At 46.8% G+C, this 19,948-nt stretch overlaps 1 long non-coding RNA gene across 1 annotated transcript in view; it reads left to right on the top strand.

The window, feature by feature from the left end:
* The window catches only part of LOC138372222 (uncharacterized), a 140,063-nt gene extending 128,564 nt beyond the window's left edge, over window positions 1-11,499 (top strand). The window contains exon 3 of the long non-coding RNA XR_011230745.1: window positions 11,376-11,499. This is a non-coding gene — a long non-coding RNA (uncharacterized lncRNA). The remainder of the gene's footprint in view (window positions 1-11,375) is intronic.
* Window positions 11,500-19,948: the final 8,449 nt, after the last annotated feature.

Genomic DNA, 19,948 nt, shown 5'->3' with positions numbered 1-19,948 from the left:
ACGTGCGCGGATGCTAAGGAGACAGCCGCGGGCCAGGATTAGCAGTGCGCCCCACAAGTGCGTTTGAGTGGGGATTGGCGAATCTTGGGTCATGCGGGCTGATATGATTAAGGTTTAGTTAGTAAGATTAGGCTGTTAAAATAGATTTATTGAAAAGGAGACCGCTCCGAGTTGATTGGACTGGGTACCATACTCGACCCATTGCAATTAATTCAGAGGTGTTGGGAGCCGCCATACTCTCAACAGCAGTTCCTTGAGGGCTGTCGGGGGCGGATATATCTGTGGGACGCCAGTAGATAGTCCGAGGGCGTTATTAGACGACCCAAAACGCTAAGGAAAAACGTAATCCGTGAAGGGCGTTGCGGCCTCCGAGGGACGGACTAGTAAACTACCTAGCAGCGATTCAACAACTAAGTGATCGCACACTTAGTGGAGGTTGAGTCGTCCCTAGTCATAATTGTTGCTGAAAGCTGCGTGTCGCTCTGTTGGAACCTAGATGGTGTGGCCTCTAGGCTAGGTGTGGTACGGCGAGCCGGTAGGAGCAATTATAAGATTAAGTCGAGTGCCTTTTTGAATTAAGGATACTTAAATTTATAAAGTAATTTCCGTTTATTTTCGTTGTTCTAGAAGTTAATTTTTTTTTCCCTTACATTCAATCCCCGGTTAAAATTTTTCCCAAGTGTTTAGCGTTTTCTTGCATATTAGGCTAAGTGCATACGTTAAGTTTTGTTATTCCCTGTTCTATTAGTCTAAGTCAGAGGCGTTGTTACTAGAGTGTAGTTAATCCTCTGGACTTAGGGCTATGTGTCGGTCACGATAGATAAGTGAAGGAGTTTAAGGGATAGTAAGTTGCGTGTAAATGTTATTTGTCCGCGGAATATTTCTAAGTATTTTGGGATAAGTTTTCGGCTAAGTCAATGTCGGAAACTCGTTAACTGTAATTAATTTGTATTCGTGGGTCACGTGTATGATCTGGGCGTCATTAGGATTCTCCAGTCGATGCGAGTGATATTTTCTAGATTTTACCAGTAAGACGGTAGAATTGTGTTTGTAGACTTGGAATTCTGTTTTCAGTAGAAACGTAGGGGGAAAATTTTCTAAGTCCAGCTTGGGCTAGAATCTGACTTTTTGGCGAAAATTCTAATTTTCATGTTTCGTGGATATCCTAGGGTCAGTATTACTCTCTAGTGCGCGCAAGGGACGTAATTCTGTCCGTAAGCATTAAACAGTGATAATTACATTTTTGCCGAATTTAGTATTTTTTCGAGAAAATCGTGTTGTAATTTTGTCAGAGTCCATTTGAGGTGAAAATCTCGGATTTTGACGAAAAATCGAATTAGTGAGTGTTGAAACCGCCCGAAGTGTCAGTATTGTTCTGTATACAACGTCAGTAGTGAATAATAACGTATTTATATCTGGGAACGAGAAACCCAAATTTTTGTGAATTAAAGGAGTTTTGTGATATTTGGGGTGATAGAAAATTTTTCCCTCGGAGTCAGAAAAATTGGCAGAGTCCAGCAATTGAGTAAAAACGCAGTTTTTATAAAAATTCAATTTTTAGTATGCATTTATAGGTCCTGGGTGTCTCTATTAATCGCTAGAGCGGTTTATTAACGTAAAACTAGTTATTTTCCTTCAGCACAAAAATTTTGATTTTTCAGCGGTTAAGCGAAAAAGCGCGGGACTTAGTTTTTTTCAGCGCAGCTGGTCCCGCTCCATCAGTCATCAGGGGCCACGCTGCTCACTTCAAGTGCGCTTAGTATTCAAATTCAGGAAATATTCTTTATTAATCCATCACGAGTGCTGCGCGTTAGTTGCGTTATCATTTAAATTGTTTTATATAGATTAGATTCTTTAATTTTTTTTAACGTAAAGGACTTAGGTTTCAGCAATAGAACTGCGGGATATTTCACGGTCAGACACGAGTGCGGGGCAGACACTCATTCATTGGATTCACTTCAGCGATTCTCTCGATAAATCGTTGTATTTCCTACTTTGGGAATTTAGTAGTTTTCTCTTAGAATAGAGTTGTGATTTTTTTTTATTTGTGTAAGATCACGGTTGTAGTGAGTCCGGGTCGAGGGTGTACTAAAGGGTAGTTTAGAAGAGACGTGGCACACCAGGAATCACAGAAAATGTTTAACCCTGATAATGACCAGTCAGTAGGGACCAGTGGGAATGGGAGTGTAGAGGATAGAACCTCTTCCGACACCACTGGGGATCGCTCAGGTAGCGATACTATTATTGACATGAGTGGGGAGTCTTGCGAGGAGTCGTCCCATGAGTGGGGAGAGCCGTCTTGGGTTCCCCCACAAATAACATCGACGCCATGCCAGCAGGGCAGACAGGGGGCCTCAGTTAGTATGGCAGGACGTCCCACTTCGCTCGGTAGAGAACAGCAACCCGTTCAACGGGAACATGAACAACCACACCAACAGCAGGAACGACCCAACATAACACCAATACCACAGCACCCACAACACCTAGGTACACCTCATCCGTCACTACAACAAAACCTACCCCATCCTCAATTCCCATACCTACCCCATCCTCAATTCCCATACCAACCCTTCCCCCAACCCCAGGCCACTCCATACCCATTCCAACCCCAGGCCACCCCATACCCATACCCATACCCATTCCAACCCCAGGCCACCCCATACCCATTCCAACCCCAGGCCACCCCATACCCATACCCATACCCATTCCAACCCCAGGCCACCCCATACCCATTCCAACCCCAGGCCACCCCATACCCACCCCAACCTCAATCCACACCCCAACCCGAGGCCACCCACACCATACCTCAGCCTCAACCCCAACCTCAATCCACACCCCAACCCGAGGCCACCCACACCATACCTCAGCCTCAACCCCAACCTCAATCCACACCCCAACCCGAGGCCACCCACACCATACCTCAGCCTCAACCCCAACCTCAATCCACACCCCAACCCGAGGCCACCCACACCATACCTCAGCCTCAACCCCAACCTCAATCCACACCCCAACCCGAGGCCACCCACACCATACCTCAGGCCAAAACCCAACCTCAACCCAGTCCCCAACCCCGGGACCCACCCACTGCCAGTAGCTCCGCGTCACATGCAGAGGGACTTGTGAGTCTGATTCCCAAGTTGACTCTGCCGACACTCAGAGGTAGGGAGTTGTCGCTCATTAAGGTGGAACGCAACCGCCAGGTGGAAGACTGGCTTTGTGAAATTGGTTCGATGCTGGAAGCTGTCCCGGGGGGATAGATCGAAAATTGCTCTCGCTATGGGGGCTTGCGTGCACGTAGCCGGTCCACTGGCGGGATTTACAGAGTTTCAGCACCTGACATCTTGGCCTCAGTTTGTCCAAGCGATTAGGGGCAGATTCAAAGACAGGGTTTCGGAGGATGAGGCTTACTTTTATCTCGAGTCACTTAAGAGGGATGACCGAAGCACTGTCAAGGATTTCGGGTCAATATTGAAGAGAAGGGTTGACGACCTCACTAAGGAACTGGGGTTCGATTCGAGTCAGGCAGAGCAATTCGCTAAAGAGTTGTTCTGCAAAACGTTACCTTCCGATATGGGGCCATTGTTCCTTGCGGGGAGAGCGGGTGTGAGTTATGAAGACCTCGTCCAACAGGCCGCCACAGCCCTAGACAGGCAGACGCGCGCAGGGACATCGGGCACTCAGTTGTCGCCATACGTAGAGGCGGTAAGTAAAGGCGAGGGAGCCAAGCCGAGTCACTGTGGCGCGGGTTCATCAAGCAGGAGGCAGCCCTCAGCGGCAAGTTCGAGCCACCCTGCGCGGGGTAACAACAGGGATCCGCGTAGGTGTTACTCCTGCGGGATGCGTGGGCACATACAGAGGGACTGCAAAGTCACTATTACGAGAGCATGAAAGCAGTCTCCTAGTGATGGTAGGCCTACTTTTGAGGTGAAAGTGGAGGGTGTGAGATTGACAGCTTTTGTTGATACAGGAAGCCAGGCAACGGTAATTAAAAAGTCAGCCTTCAGCAATTTTAAGTATGCACGTCTTCAACGTTGCGCAAAGACATTAACAGCAGTCAATGGGGAAAAGATTGAGATCGTAGGTCAAGGTACTGTTAATTTTGAGATTGATGGGGCATTGCAGCCTCACACATGTACGATCGTAGAGAACCTTGATTTTCCTGGTCACATCTTAATGGGAACTGATTTTCTGTCGCGATTTGATTATTCCTTGTCGGCTCAAAAAGGGGCTAGGAACTGCAGGTTGCAGTTGGGACAGACTTCCTACCCAGTGGAGATGATCGACCATCCCCCAGTTGTAGCTTCAATTAAACGGAAGCTGAAATATAATGCGCACTTTCCAAAATTGATTTTTAAGTCTCTTCCAGACACAGTTAAGAGGTCATGCGCCTTGCATGCATTGACCAAACAGAGTTGCCCACCACATTCTGTTAAATTTATTAAAGTAGCCGTGGGACGTCACATACAACCAGGTACCACCCTTCAGGTGGCTGGGAGATGTGATAGTTTATTAATTCCTCATCACTTAGTTGTAGTGCTCGATAAAGGGGCACTCATTCCAGTTGTCAATCTTTCACATAAGACTTTTCGCTTCAGGGCAGGTGATAGGGTATCTCAGGGAACCATGGTGGAGGACACAGAAATCTTTCACCATGAGTCAGCTGAGACGCCAGCCGTCACTGCACAATGTAGTGCACTGAATATGTTGAAAACTAAAACACCATCCAAAGTACAATACGAGACGAGAAATGTTGCACAGAATGTAGAGGAAGTAGAAAAATTAATATCAGGACTTGATTTGCAACATGTTACACAGGCGGATAGGAAGGCACTGAGAGGAGTTTTACGAAAATTCCCGAAATTGTTTGCGACAGAGGATGACCAGATTGGTCTCCTTGATGAGATCGAGCACACCATTCCAACTGGTGACCATTTGCCTGTGTACACAAGACAGTGGAGGTTGCCGGAACAGGCAAAGAACATTATCAGGGAGGAGTGCCAGAAAATGTTGAGACAGGGCGTAATAGAGCCTAGTACGTCACCATGGCTCTCTCCTGTTGTGCTAGTTCGGAAACCGGACGGTAGTTATCGTTTCTGTGTTGACTACCGGAAGGTGAACGAACTAACTAAGGGTGATGTGTATCCGTTGCCCCGAATACGGGAGATAATAGATCAATTTGGTGCTGCTAAGTATTTCTCAACTCTTGACGCAAAATCGGCGTATTGGGCGATTCCGGTGGCAGAACAAGATAGGGAAAAAACAGCATTCTCGGATGGTAGGCACACTTATCAATTCCGTAGGATGCCGTTTGGTTTGAAGACAGCGCCTTCGTCGTTTCAGAGGGCCATCAACTTTATCCTTAGTCCGGTACTGGGTAGGCATTCTTTAGCGTACCTGGATGATGTTGTGATATATTCCAGGACGTTTGAGGAACACCTACAGGACTTGACTGAGACTTTGAAGTTGTTAGATCAGGCAGGTTTCAGGCTGAATGTTCAGAAGTGCACCTTGGCGGCTCAGAAATTCAAATTTCTGGGGTTCCAGGTGTGCCCAGACGGTATCCGACCTGACCCAGATTCTTGCCGCGCCATTGCTGACATGCCTACTCCAAGGACAGCAAAGGACGTGCGTAGGTTTTTGGGGGCGGCCGGATATTTTCGTCGTCACATTGAAGGTTTCGCTGGCATTTCAGCACCCCTGACTGATCTGACAAAGAAAAATGCGAAGTTTGTGTGGAAATCTGAACATGACGAGGCCTATCGCAAACTGAAAGACCAACTAATCACGACACCGGTATTGGCTATTCCTGATTTTGAGAAAGAGTGGGAAGTGCACACTGACGCCAGCGGTATTGCTATTGGCGGGTGCTTAATTCAGCGAGACGCAGATAATTTACCCCATCCAGTAGCCTATTTCAGTAGGAAGGTCAAAGGACCTGAAGTTCGTTATTCAGCTACGGATCGGGAGGCACTGGCAGTAGTAGAATCAGTTAGGTATTTCGAGCCTTACCTATTTCAGCGGCATTTTGTAATCTACACAGACCATCGAGCGTTAACACATATATTTAAAAAGCGAACGAAATGCCCACGAATGTCACGCTGGTCTCACGAACTTTCGGCCCACTCATTCCAGATCTTGTACAAGCCTGGTCCAGCACATGTTGTGCCAGATACGCTAAGTAGAAATATAGCGGCAGTTCAAATTAATGAAAACATTGAAACCATTCCATCAGATAAAATGAGAGAATACCAGATGAACGAGCCTAGATGGAAAGAGATTATTGAGTATTTAGAGGGAGGAAAATACCCCAAAAAGAAAAAGAATTTACCTATTCATGATTTTGAGATGAAACAGGGCGTCCTGTATTATGTTAATAGCCAGAATGATAGGGCAGTATTTCAGCTAGTTATTCCGGACGCGTTGCGGTCATCAGCGTTAAAGCTTGCGCATGCTTCAAAAATTGCAGGGCATCCGGGGATCTTTAAAACCCACTTAAAAGCAAAGTCTCTATTTTATTTTCCAGGATTACTTTCTGAGGTAATCAATTTCGTGAAGTCGTGCCCTCGTTGCCAGAGGAGGAAAGGTACCCTTAAGGTACAAGCCCCACTTCAGGAATTTCCTGAAATTCGTGAACCGTTAGATCGTGTGGGGGCCGATCTGATTGATTTACACCACAGTCATTCAGGTAACAGATATGTGTTGGTGCTAGTTGACCATCTGTCTAGATACACTACACTAGTTGCATTACCTCAGAAGGATTCTCGTACGGTTGCAGATGCGTTCTTGCGTAGGTTCGTTACTGTATTCGGACCTCCTAAAGTTTTAGTCTCTGACCGGGGTCAAGAATTCAATGGGAATATATTTAGAGAAGTTTGTAAGATTTTAGAGACAACTTCGGCTTTTACAACAGCCTACCACCCACAAGCAAACGGAATGACGGAACGGACTAATCGTTCAGTCAAGGATATGCTTGCAATCCTTGCTGAACATGATGCAAACACCTGGGATGAACACCTGCCCTATGTTCAGTTCGCCTTGAATACTGCCATCCACCAATCAATTAACACCCAACCACTTCATTTGTTTACTGGTAATTCATGCAATTTCCCGTCAGGTCTGCTTAACAGACATAATGTTGCATACGGGGAGGACTATCCTTCAGAGGTCCTTGGAAAAATGAGAAATGCATGGAATATTGCAGCTGAAGCGTCCAAGAAGGCACGGACTCGGTATGCTCATTTTTATGACAAGAAAGTGCGCCCTCTTGAGTTGACGGAAGGAAGCCTCGTATTGAGAGTGAATGAGGCTGCGCCCGCCAATCAGAGCAGGAAGCTAGCTCCGAGGTGGCGAGGACCCTATAGAGTAATTAAAAGGGCGGGGCCGGTTAATCTTGTTATAAAAGGAGTGTTCGAGGACCAGGTGGAAAGGACAATTCACGTGAATAAATTGAAACATTATCATGCTAGAGAGGAATTAGAACTGCCTTCAGCGGGTCTAGTTCCTGACTCAGCAGTGCTGACTCATGGCTTCACCGACGAGTCAGAAGATGAGGATGACCCTCTGTCATCGCTCATCAGTAGTCAGGTGCAGTCTCGCCACCCTATGGTGACGAGATCTCGCGCTGTACAGTAAAGTAACTTCCTTAGTTAGTATAATTTAGTATTGATTAGATTTTCCTGTAAAGGCAATGAGATGTACTATGTCTATACTTAACTCAGGTAGCAACTTTTACCGTGCTCTGGGGTTCCACCTCCACCAAACCCAGAGTATATCTATGCTTCCGCTGTGTTGTGTCTGTCTGTTCCCAGGTCTGATTGGTACACCGACCCAGTTGTTCCAGCCACACGTGAACCCTTGTCTGTAAAGACCGAGGGGGGAGGCACGTTACACAAAGCCCTCCCCCCACCAGACCCAGTAACCCATACATCAGTTACTTTGGGGATGAGTGACTGTCCAAGAGTCACCCGGCCGACGCCTCACGTCACTAACGAGGTTGTCAGGGCCAGCGAGCTGTCCACATTATAGCAGTCACCGGAGGTGCCATACAACGCCGGGGTAGCTGTCTCGAGATCACCAATACCCACCTGCTGCGTCATCAAGACTGCAGTCATTCCAGCAGTGTTGGAGGGGAGGTCAAGAAATGGAAAGCACGTAGCAGTACTCAAGAATTTCGCCGGAAGATTAATGATTACGTCATCTGAAGTAACAAGAAAGCGGAAGTAAGGCGGTCACAGGTGGAAGGCACGGTTTCCCTACAGAGTACCGGGACTCGCCAATAGAAGGTCGCAAAATTGTCTCCTTTGGCCTAAAGTCGGCGGTACGAGGGTATGCACAGTTGGTGTTTACGGCCTAGTAACCTGGTGACATCAAGAAACGCCTGAGATGACGTGAGCAATGATGGAAGACGAGATTCACCTGTTCTGCAAACAAGCAACCCGCCTCTACGACCTTCTAACATCACTCCTGCTAAGAGACACCGTTGGTACATCCAGTTCTGCTCTGCTGTGGTCATCTGCGACAAGTTTAACATCAAGACTACCGTGTGAACTGTGATTGATATGAAGGCGTGTGGACTGTCGAGAGCAAGATTAATGGCCGAAGTAACAGTATTCTACAGCTGTCACTTGGCACTCAGCTCTACTACACTCTGTCGTCATTCAGGAGTACCGGATGGGAGTACAAGAGGACCAGGTATTGATGTCTACACATGAGAAGAAGCAAGATCGACACCGTCATCGTCAGCGACTACATTCAGCATCCAGCAGCATCGATTTTTTTTTTTTTTCTCGTTTACTCAATATGAACAATTGATACAAAACAACAAAGTTGGCTCTGAACATCTGTGTAAAGAACATCTGGACACTTTTGTTTAAATGTTGAAAAACAGAGTTAGAATCACAATATTTTTTAAATGTTGAAAAACAGATTTAAAATAATTCTGGTATAATATATGAATTTTGCTCTATAAATTGGTCAGTAATCAAAATCGAAGCCCCTGTGTAATTGTCTCAGCCCAGAACAAACGGTTATGGAAAATTATGTTGTGCTATTTTTTTTTGCAGAATGTTTGAACACAGGAGAGGCGGACCAATATAAACATTGACACTTCTAGTGAGTGAGAACACTTGGCTGTACAGTCAGCTGAAACCTGTGATATAGTATAGGAATTTTTTTTTATATTTTTAGATACATGAAATAAACGTTAGGTGTGTTCCTTAACATGTCAAGGTTGACATTGATGGGGAGTGGTTAGTACACGGATGTGTACCTGATAGTTCCGTAGTACGCTCCCGGATGACTGAAAGTTCAGTCTGATGATATAACTTTAATGTTATGTTTGAGCACGGTGTGGCCGGCTCTAGAGGACACATGGACTTGGCTAGTGAAGAGCCAAGAGAGTTTAATAGCTAGTTTTTGATGGTAGAGTAGGGACATGTTATTTAGCTATGTCAGTGAGGGTAGGATGTATGTTTCCTGATATTGGAGGATTGCTGTCAGTTGACAGCTGAGAAATTTATGAAATATGAACATGTTTATTATGATGTTGGACTATTATTTGTCAAATTTTATTAGTTAGGTTAGCTTTTGTTTGTGGCATGAGTTGAATTGTGGGTTTGGATACTAAACCTCGTGAATTTTAACAAATTAACAAGGTTTACTAAGTGCTTGTGCGGGGGGGTTGTAACAAACTAGGCTGTTGTAAGAATTATCCAGAGTGGTTTATCGACAAAAGAGAATGGGAAGCTGAGCCGCATGGTGACCTGACCCCCAGGGGAATTCGCGGTGGAAATAACCGACGCTTTGTTCATATCTGCGTATAATGAATCATCCTATAGTATTCAGGAATTTAGAGAAAATTAGCCTTTATTCATTTTGCATTAAAATTGTATTGTATAATAGTACTGGGTACAATATCAAGAGTATTCTAATTATTGAGTTTAAGTCACCATCAGTGACGTCACGAATCAGATCTAACTTTTGAGGCGGAGTGACCGGCGGTCATAGGTCAGCAGGGTTGACATGTCTAATATTTCTCAAAGTTTTAATAACCATTTTTGTGATCGGGAACAGCTCTGCCGTTAGATGTTTGTAATTTAATTCAGTAAAATAATTCAACCAGTCTGGATCAATTCAGTACAAACAGAGTTTAATTGTTATAACTTAACCTTGCTAAAGTAACTGGGTAAGCGATGCGGAAGGATACAAGGTTCTAGTCTGGGCTAGGCCAGACGAGGACAAATCAGTGTGAATACGGGAGCAGCTGGGAGAGGTCAACCATCTTACCTCTCCCCAAACCAGCACAACATCTTAGCTGGAAAACATAGAGGTATAGTTGCTATGGTTATGTATAGAAATAGTCTTCTCATTTGCCATTCAGGTCAAGTAGGGAGTGTTAAAGTGATAGGGAGTGAACCTATTTAGATTTTGTTTTAGTTTTCTTTTAATAAATTAAATTTGTTATTAATTTGCATTTTATTGTTTCCATGTGTTTTATGTGTATACTTGTCCTGGTCACGTGGTCCACACGAGGCGGAGTTGCGTTGGGCGCCGATTCTAACATCGAATCGGAATTATCATTACCGTGTAATTTATTCCACACTCAAGGTCATCGTTTATAGTGGGGATCAAGCCCCTAGGTTGATTAATTAGCGTGATCGATCCAGACCTCGATCATTGCTCTTGTATTACTGGTCTGGTGGTGGCAGCAGAGGTGACTCTAGGGTTTTGTTCAGAGCTTAGGTCACGTCATACTGGGTGTAGAATCCTAAGTCGGTCAATCGTCTTAGGACCACGTGGCGTGGAGTTGGCTTTGTTAAAAGTTTTGGAGTCCCTTGGTTTAGAAATAAAAGTAAGAATACGGGTAGAGGGAGTAGAAAGAAGGAAGTAAAGAGAGAGAGGAACCCGAACCCGTGTTACAGGGCTAGACAACCTGGGTTACAAAGAAAAAGTAGAATAAAAATTCTAAAGTAATATAAACTTAATGGTAATTTAAGTAATAAAAACTTAATGGGGACTTAGGAATGTAAAAAAATGAACTAGAATAATTAATAACAATAGATGACCAAAATAAAAAAGCGATTATGAAATCTATAAAATGAAAAGCTTGCTTACTATACTATTATAAGTACACTATAGTTGAATACTAAAGTTTCATTAAAACAAAATGAGGTAGTAAAGTATCATAAATATTACTCCTTTGAATATGTCACAAACTCTAAAGAAACACCAAGTAGGCACAATATGAAAGAATAATGTTAATTCAACGTTGAATTATCGTTGATTCAACGTCGAATCAACACCTCTTTGATATTATGACCATTGGGCTCGTGTGGACTACAAGGAACACAATGTTAGTGCTGTTTTCTGGTATACAGCAGGTCAGATATCTTCGCCTGGGAAGCTTGTTGCGTGTGAAGGCAGCTGGAGACACCAACCCCCGTTGTCCACTACTCGACAATCAGGTTATATTTCCCCATTATCCACATATGTTTATCTTGGGTCGATTTTATGACATATTAAAAAAATTTAAAATCTTAATAGTCGGTTTTTGTTTCCTTGCATGTTGTGTGTTTGTTGTTAACAGTGACACCACAGTCTTATGGCAGTGTTCTTCTAACTTACATGTTGTGTGTGTTCCGTTGTCAGTGACCCTACTGTCATATGACAATGTGTCCTTCAAACTTGCATGTTGTGTGCGTTCTGTTGCCAATGGCGCTACAGTGTCATATGGCAATGTGTCCTTCAAACTTGCATGTTGTGTGTGTTCCGTTGTCCATGCCCCTACTGTCATATGACAATGTGTCCTTCAAACAGTGCATATTCGTTTTGCGTTATAAAGGGCCCAATAAAGATGGCAACAACCTAACCCAACTACTCCTATACCTTATATATTAATTATATTTGGCCTAGGATTTCTTATATTATGCTTAGGAGAGGTTAGACTTTCATTTGTTTTCATTCTAAGTACAATATTAGTAGTACAAAACGATAACTTCTTTTCAGTCTAATTTGTGTGTGTCCCAACAGTGGCTATATACAGTCTAATTATGGCGTACGCGTATTGTTTGGATAAACTGCGGTTTAGGTTAGAGTGATGTATTTGTAACCTGTTTACAGGTATTATGTATTATAACTATCAAATAATGTGAAACAATTGTTATACATAACTGATTCCTTGTTAACACAAATATTTAACAAGTTTTGAGAAATTCACACCTAAAAAAATATTGGACTGGATCATACCTAAAAAAAACTGAATTAGATCACTTAGAGATTGAATTAGTTTATTCCTTTAAAATCCATCAGTTCACCTATAACAAATTAATTAGTTTCCACCCGTAAGAAAATAATTCAAAAGGAAACATATTTGTAAAGATATTTCCATCGTATTTATTTAGACTGTTTATAAAGCAGAAAAAATCAGGAAAATAGAAATGTTAAATGAGGATATAAAAAAAATCAACAAAACAATATTATACCACATTTTGGACAGCTTTAGTCCTAACAGAAAAGGTAAGTGGCAGGGAGAGAAGTAAAAAATATGTGAAAATTAACATCAAGTAATAATAGGAGTAATATTTTATTTACAAGAAGTTACCCCCTCCCCGCTCAGCTCGTTGTCGCCGTCTGGGGGCTTAGTGGGCGGCTGCCGGAGTGTGATGCTCCTTGGGACAGTCCTCTGTCCTTTTCTAGCCTTGTGCTCCTGCTGCCGTCCTCTCCAATTCTGCTGGGCATCTTTTCCTTTTCCTTCTGTTTCGTTTTTCTCCCCCCTCTTCTCCTATCTGCTTGCCGTTTCCTGCCGACCTTTTGCTCGTTCTGGTTCTTCCCTTGGACTTCTTCTACTTTGACGCCCGGGTGCTTGAGGAGGCATACTCTTGCACCCGTAGAACTGCAGTACCCGACGTCGAGAGCGAGGGGAACCTTTTATTGTCAATCCCCACTTCGTCACTGAACCCGATCTCGACGGACTGTCGGTTTCTTAAGGTGGCGTTTGTGGGGCGTATACTCACGACGCACCCCTAGGAGGCCCCGACAAGATCGGCGATAGCTTCTTGTTGGGTGTCCTGCCTCTAATTGTGGCTCCATGGTGGGTGTGGGGGCACATTCGTGAGTGAATTCGTAATTTCGTCAAGATGATAACCCCTGTTTCGGCTGCTTCTGGCTTACCTTTTCAGGCTCGTGGGGTGGGCGACCAAGCCCCCGAGTCGGTCCGTATTGGAAGACCGGGCTCTGTAGCCTCCGCTGCATTGGGCCCCGACCTTGCTCCTCCTTTGGCCTCTCTGACTCCTTCCCCTGGCTCCCCTCCCTCCTCTGTGGTTGGGTCGAGCCCCAAGCCCCCAGTGGTGACTACCTCATCCCCTGGCGCGGCTCCTTCTCTAGTTGTTACTACTGCGCCTTTTAACCCCTCTCTCTCTGGGGGTTCTCACCGCCGTTCTCGTCACGGCCGCCCTCGCTCGATTCCTTCCAGTTCTGCTACCTATCAAGCCTTGTTTGGTCCCGCTTCGTGGGCCAAATATTTTGATCTCCTCCCTCTTGATTCTGCGCCTCCTGACGATTTCTCCCTTCATCGACATCTCATTGATTCCGTGGATGCCTCCATTACTTTTAACCCCACTCGTCTCGGTACGCGTGTCGTTGCTGCTCCTTCTCAGGATGCTGCTTTCCGCTTGGCTGCCTTATCCTGCCTTGGCGAGACCCCCGTTCGGGTCTCGAAGAACGTCCAGTTGAATGCCAGTGTTGGCACTATTTTGCTCCCGCCCCATGTTGCGACCGGTGTTCGGGACCTACGCGACTGCCACGACGATATTCGACATATCCTCGCTGCCCAGGGCCATTCTATTCTCCAGGTGGACACGTTTACTCGTCCCCCTCGTGGTAGTCGCCGTCAACCCCTCCGGGTTGTGAAGATTACCTTTGATGGTAGGACCCTTCCACCCTCTGTCATTCTTGCTGGTGCCAGGTGCTCTGTCCAGGAGTACATTCCTTCTCCTCGGCTTTGCAACAAGTGCTGGAGGTTTGGGCATGGTGCCCTCCGCTGCTCCGGGACTGTCTCTCTCTGTCCTTTGTGTGGTGGCGAAGGTCACTCTAAGTCGGAGTGCGCTTCTCCCCAGGCTCGTTGCCTCAACTGCGGTGAGGCCCATCCTACCTTCTCCTGTGCGTGTGTCCATTACAAGCTTGAGGCAGCCGTCCTCAACTTGAAGCACCGGGAGCGTTTATCTTTTCCTGAGGCGAGGCGCCAGGTTCGCCGGCTCCCGCCTTATGCTAATATCTCTTATGCTCGCGTGTTGCGCTCTTCCTCTCCTCGTCCTTCCCGCCTTCCTCAGACTCACAACCGTTTCCAGGCCTTGGACCCTGATGCGCCCACTGCCCCCTCCTCTGTCCCTTTGGGTTCTCTCCCGAAGGATCCTCCTCCTGGTCCTCTGTCTGGGGTTCCCCTTCCTTCTACCCGGTCTGTCGTGTCTTCTGTGTCTCCTTCCTCGTCCCCCTCCGATCCTCCTTCCCATCCTCTTCCTCCATCTATCGGCTCTCCCCGCCGCCTGTCGGTGCGGGCGGATGTCCATCGCTCTCCTAACGGCCGTCGTGTGTGCTCTCGTTCGGCTTCTCCTGTTGAGACACTGGAATCCGTTGCCCGGTACGTAGTTGCTGGGACACCGGTCTCTTTAAGTCAGAAGCGTAAGCCTGGCTCCTCTCCTTCCTCTTCCCCGGCGGGTAAGAAGGCTTCGCTTTCTTCCTCAGCTCCTCCTTCTGGCTCTGTTGCTCCTTCCACTCCCGTTTCAGTGCTTGCGCCCCCTGTTCCTGCTATGGAGGTTTCTTTGGCCCCTGCTTCCCTTTCGGTTGCTGCTCTTGCTGGGGTGCGCTCCTCTCTTTCTACTCCCCCTCTTCCTGCTGCTGTCCTTGACTGCTCCTCTCCGTTGTCTCCTCCTCCTCCTCCGGACCCTGCCCGCCCACCTCTGATCTGTTCTCCCGTTTCCTTCCCTCCGTCTTTGCTCAGTTTACCCATGCCCCCTAACCCTGACTTTGCTGACCCTGATCCCGACCCTGATATTCTTTAACGTGCTCTGTTGGTCTTTCGCCTTTGTTTCTTCCTTGTTCTCTGTTTTTGTCCTTTCTCTTCTCGTCGTTGTCCATTCTTCAATGGAACGTTCGAGGTTATTACGCCAATTTCCTCGAACTCCAACTTCTGGTTTCGCGGTTTTCGCCCCTTTGTGTCTGTCTCCAGGAGCCGATGCTTGGTGCTCGTCCTGGTCGTTTTCGTGGCTATTCCTTTCTCTCCTCCCCCCCAGCCATTGCTGGGGCTTCTAATTCTTCTGCTCTCTTGATTCGGGCTGATGTTCCCTTTGTTCCTTTACTTTTTCCTTCGCCTCTCCATTGTTCTGCTGCTCGTATCTTTGTGGGGAAATGGTACACAGTTTGTTCCATTTATCTCCCCCCGAGTGTCCCGCTCTCTCTTCCTGATTTGAAACACCTCCTAGACTCCTTGCCGGAGCCTGTGCTCCTGCTGGGTGACTTCAATTGTCGTCATTCTCTTTGGGGTGACGTTCTGACGAATACCCGGGGTCGCCTCCTTGAGCCGTTTCTCCTCTCTTCTTCCCTGTCTCTTCTGAATTCTGGTGAGCCCACTCATTTGGACTCTCGAACTCGCACCCTTTCTTGTCTTGATCTTTCTCTCTGCTCTTCTTCTCTTTACTTAGATTTCACATGGCAGGTTCTTGATGACCTCCATGGAAGTGATCATTTCCCCATCCTTGTTTCCTTTTTCTCTTTTCGCCCTTCCCTCTCTTTCCCTAGGTGGCAGTTTGCTAAGGCGGACTGGACCCTGTTTTCCCTCAGTGCTACTCTCTCTGACCTCTCCCTTCTGCCCCTCTCTCGCGCTCTCCTCCTTTTTCATGACACTGTCTTCGACGCTGCCCTCCGCTCTATTCCTCGCTCTTCCTCTCGGGGTCCACGGAAGTGCGTTCCCTGGTGGAATGCGGACTGTGCTCGGGCTGTCCGCTGTAAGCGTGCAGCCTGGAAGAAGCACCGCCGTAGGCAGACGACCGATTCTTTTCTTTTCTTTCAGAAAGCGAGTGCGGTGGCCCGTAGGGCCATCCGTACGGCTAAACGTGAATGTTGGGCATCTTATGTCTCGACAATTACGTCCGAAACCCCTCTGGCCCAGATCTGGAAGCGTATCCGCAAGATAGCGGGTAAGTTCGTTCCCGATGTTTCACCGGTCCTTCACCTCCATGATACTCTTGTGGCGGACCCGTTGCAGGTCGCTTCCGAACTGGGTTCCCACTTTTCTTCTGTTAGCTCTGGTCTTCATCTTCCCCAATCTTTCCTTCTTCGTAAACCTGTCCTTGAGTCTCGTCCTTTAGATTTCTGCACTCATCTTCAGCTTCCCTATAATGATCCCTTCTCTCTCTCTGAACTTCGTTCTGCCCTGGCCCTCTGCGGTTCTACGGCGGCGGGCTCCGATGGTATTCATTATGAGATGCTTCGCCATCTCCCTCCGAGCACGTCTCAGTATTTACTGAGTCTGTATAATCGGATCTGGGAGTCGTCGTCAGTCCCTGAGGACTGGCTCGATGCCGTTGTCCTCCCTGTTCGCAAACCAGGGTCTCTGGGTACTTCCCCTAAGGACTTTCGCCCTATTGCTCTCACAAGTTGTGTCTGCAAACTCTTTGAACGTATGGTTAACGTTCGTCTGATGTGGTTCCTGGAACACCATCACCTCCTCTCCCCTTCTCAATTTGGTTTCCGCAAGTGCCGCAGCACGACAGATGTCCTGGTGAACTTGGAGGTCTATATACGTACTGCTTTTGCTGCGAAGACCTCCGTTGTTGCCGTCCTTTTTGACCTAGAAAAGGCTTACGACACCGCTTGGCGTTATCATATCCTATCTCAACTTCATTCTTTTGGCCTTCGTGGTCATCTCCCTCTCTTTCTCCGCAGCTTCCTCTCTCGTCGTTCCTTTCGGGTGCGCCTTGGTACCGCTCTCTCTCCCCCTTTTCAGCAATACGAAGGTGTGCCCCAGGGTAGTGTTCTGAGCACTACTCTTTTTCTGGTTGCCCTCAATGGTCTTCTTTCCTCTCTTCCTTCTGGTGTCTTCTCCGCTCTCTATGTCGATGATCTTACCCTTTGTTGTCAGGGTGATGATTCGCCTCTCCTTCAACGCCGGCTTCAACTTGCGATTGATGCCGTGTCGTCTTGGGCCACAGGTCATGGCTTCAAGTTCTCTACTTCTAAGACTTGTGCCATGACTTTTACGCGGAAACGGGTTGTTCTTCGTCCCTCTTTGTCACTTTATGGTCATCCCCTTGAATACAAAGATTCCGCGAAGCTTTTGGGGTTATTCCTTGACACTCGTTTGTCTTGGTCTCCCCATATCTCTTACCTCCGTGTTGAGTGCTCTAAGTCCCTTACCCTCCTTCGGGTCTTGTCCCATACTTCTTGGGGGGCAGATAGGCGCACTCTCCTTGCTTTACATTCCTCTCTCGTCCTGTCTAAGCTCGATTATGGTTGCCCTGCTTACTCGTCTGCTTCTCCTTCTACTCTTCGCCGTCTTGATGCTTTGCACCATACTGGGTTGCGCCTCAGTTCTGGTGCCTTTCGTTCGACTCCCGTCCTTAGCTTGTATGTTGACACTGGCTTCCTGTCTCTCCAGGACCGCCGTGATCGCTACTGTCTTCGCTATCTTGCGCGGTCCTTGCAACATCCTTCCTCTCGTCTCTGTCGTGCTTTAACTTTTACCCCTCCTGCGGTTCCTGTTCCTCTTCACCACCTCCCTCTTTCTGTCCGGTTATCTCGCCTGCAGGATTCTCTTTCCGTTCGTATTTCTGATGTTTCTCCTCGTGTTGTTCCTTCTTTGCCCCCGTGGAGGGTCCCTCTTCCGCGGTTTTGTACATCCTTGACTCGTATCACTAAAGCTTTTACCCCTCCTACAGTTCTAAAACGCCTTTTCCTCGAGCACTTTTCTTCTCACTCCCGCTCCGTTTCTGTCTTCACCGATGGGTCTAAGTCAGCGGACGGTGTTGGCTACTCTGTTGTTTTTCCTGATCGCACTTATATGTGTCGCTTGCCTCCGGAGACTAGCATCTTTACAGCGGAACTTTATGCTATTCTCTATGCTCTTCGTCTCCTGCTTTCTCGTTGTCAGTCTTCCTTTGTGGTTGTTGTTGACTCTCGTAGTGCCCTCATGGCTCTCGGGTGCTTTAATCCAGTTCATCCGGTAGTTGTCGAGATCCAGCATTGGCTGTTTCTCGTTCACAGTAAATTTAAGTCGGTTGAGTTTTGTTGGGTTCCCAGCCATATTGGCGTGTCTTTAAATGAGCGTGCGGATGCTGCCGCTAAGGAAGCTGTCCGCTATTGTCCCATCTCTCGTAAAGGCATTCCGTATTCCGACTTTTACCCGGTTATCCATTCCTCAGTCCTTACCCGTTGGCAGGCTTCTTGGTTGTCTGTTACTGGTAACAAGCTACGTACTCTTAAATGTTGTGTTTCCTCGTGGCCGTCCTCCTTCCACCGTAACCGGCGGTGGGAAACAGCTCTAGCGAGGTTGCGTATTGGCCATACTCGCTTAACCCATGGTCACTTGATGGAGCGCCGCCCTGCTCCTTATTGTCCTAGTTGCATTGTCCCTCTTACGGTCGTGCATGTCCTTCTTGAATGTCCTGACTTCCAGGACGAGCGTGTGTCTTGCTTTCCGACCGCCCCTCGCGGTCACCTGTCCCTCGATAGAATTCTTGGTGACTCGGATACTTTTGATATCGTTCGCCTTATGCGTTTTTGTTCTCGTATTGGCATCCTTGGTGATATTTAGCGCCCTCTGATTATTTTGCGTATTTGATGGTGCTACATAGCCTTCCCGGTTTGGTGCCTTCTTTTGATAATTACTTACTTACTTACAAGAAGTTACATTGAAGGTGGTGAAGAAGGTTGGTGAGATTACATTAGTGATATTTTACATTCATGCAAAACCACTAACACTCATAGCGTTTCGGGAAGATCCTTAATCTAACATATTAGGTAAGATAAAAACCTTGCTACATTGTACTCTTTAAATGAGCGTACGGATGCTGCTGCCAGAGAAGCTGTCCGCTCTTGTCCCATCTCTCGTAAAGATATTCCTTATTCCGACTTTTACCCGGTTATCCATTCCTCCATTCTTACGCATTGGCAGGCTTGTTGGTCGTCTGTTACTGGTAACAAACTACGTTCTCTTAAAAGTTGTGTGTTCTTGTGGCCGTCCTCCTACCACCGTAACCAGCGATGGGAAACGGCTCTGGCGAGGGTTGCGTATTGGCCATACTCGCTTAACTCATGGTCACTTGATGGAGCGTCGCCCTGCTCCTTATTGTCCTAATTGCATTGTCCCTCTTACGGTCGTACATATCCTTGTTGAATGTCCTGACTTTCGGGACGAGCGTGTGTCTTGTTTTCCGACCGTCCCTCGCGGTCGCTTGTGTCTCGATAGTATTCTTGCTGACTCGGATACTTTTTTTTTTTTTTTGAGATATATACAAGAGTTGTTACATTCTTGTACAGCCACTAGTACGCGTAGTGTTTCGGGAAGGTCCCTGGAATACGATCCCCTGCCGCGAAGAATCGTTTTTTCATCCAAGTACACATTTTACTGTTGCGTTTAAACAGAGGCTATAGTTAAGGAATTGCGCCCAGTAAATCCTCCCCAGCCAGGATACGAACCCATGACCTAGCGCTCGCGGAACGCCAGGCGAGTGTCTTACCACTACACCACAGAGACTGTTGATATCGTTCGCCTTATGCGTTTCTGGTCTCGTATTGTCATCCTTGGTGATATTTAGCGCCCTCTGATTATCCCGCACATTTGATGGTGCTGCATAGCCTTCCCGGTTTGGTGCCTTCCTTTTGATAATTACTTACTTGCAACATTGTAGCGAGGTTTTATATCATCAAATAACTACAATATAAATTGACAGAAACAATT

This window comes from Procambarus clarkii, chromosome 38 (assembly GCF_040958095.1).
Source record: "Procambarus clarkii isolate CNS0578487 chromosome 38, FALCON_Pclarkii_2.0, whole genome shotgun sequence".
In the NCBI taxonomy this organism is placed as follows: Eukaryota; Metazoa; Arthropoda; class Malacostraca; order Decapoda; family Cambaridae; genus Procambarus; species Procambarus clarkii.
The sequence above is the reverse complement of the archived record's forward strand: the minus strand, read 5'-3'. Positions and strand labels throughout refer to the sequence as shown.